Genomic DNA, 1,169 nt, shown 5'->3' with positions numbered 1-1,169 from the left:
GGGGGGGTGCCTCCCGCCCCATCAGGGGGGGGTGTATTTTTTATTAGATTGATAACACAACGAATATCTTCTCTGCAAATGTGGTTATTTTTTTGGGACCCAGTTTGAATGCAAATTTTTGTGTTCGCGGGATATAATGGTATTATTCTAAGTTGTGAAAGAGTTCTGGCAAAAGTTTGCCAATGGAGGAACAATCACCCCACCCTCGCTTATAAAGGGGGGTGGGGTAAAAAAGTAAATGCTCTCACACCCAAAGGGTTGGAGAAATTTCTGAAATTTTTGAAACAATTTTAACAGTGGGGATTTTGACCGAATTCTCTCAAATTTTTGAAAGGATTGAAACACTGAAACAAAAAAACAACAATCAAAAGAAGTAAAAAATATTTTAAAAAAACAAATATTTTAAAAAAATGAATTTTACACTCAAAAGCATAATTTAAATTCGAATGCTTCGTGAAAATAAAACGATCGCATTTTATTATTAACTTATGATATTTGTTGTTCTGTATTGTACATTTATGATGCTGAAAAAAAGAAACGGGCTAAACTCAGTATTTCGATTTCCAGCATTTACGGCCTCATATAGCAGACAAGCCCTTGATGATGTTGATTCCGAAATTCTTTATTCTCTTATTGCAAGAGAGCACAATCCAGCAAATCAACCTACAGTGGAATACGAACCAGCGGCCGTTACCACTGCCAATCATTATATAAGTAATTTTTCTATTTATAATAAAAAGTAAACATTATTTTATTATGGCCATTTATTTTTTATTTTTAATGCATATGTTTGAATACAACTAATTCAAAAGAGAAATATTTATCAAAAAATGAATTTTCTAATCGAAATAAAAACGGGAGACGGAAACTGCCTGATTTGAGCATTTCAAAGCTTCTAAAATGCTGCCAGCAGTTGTAACATCTGCTGATTCCAACCTGATTTATATGCACAACTATAAATGAAAATGCCACACAACATATGCAAATTTGAAAAATAGCAATGTAACAAAGTAGACGAGATATAGATAAAATAAGTGAAAAACAGTGGATGATGAGTATTTTTGCAATTTTCAAAAAAATCCGGAACGAAAATATTTTGGATTCCTTTCCATTCATGGGACGAATCGTTTTTCATCGTACACTGAAGCAAAAAAAAATACATCCAAATG

The sequence above is a fragment of the Trichinella spiralis genome (assembly GCF_000181795.1).
Source record: "Trichinella spiralis strain ISS 195 chromosome Unknown Scfld5, whole genome shotgun sequence".
NCBI lineage: Eukaryota > Metazoa > Nematoda > Enoplea > Trichinellida > Trichinellidae > Trichinella > Trichinella spiralis.
Note: the sequence above shows the minus strand (reverse complement) of the source record.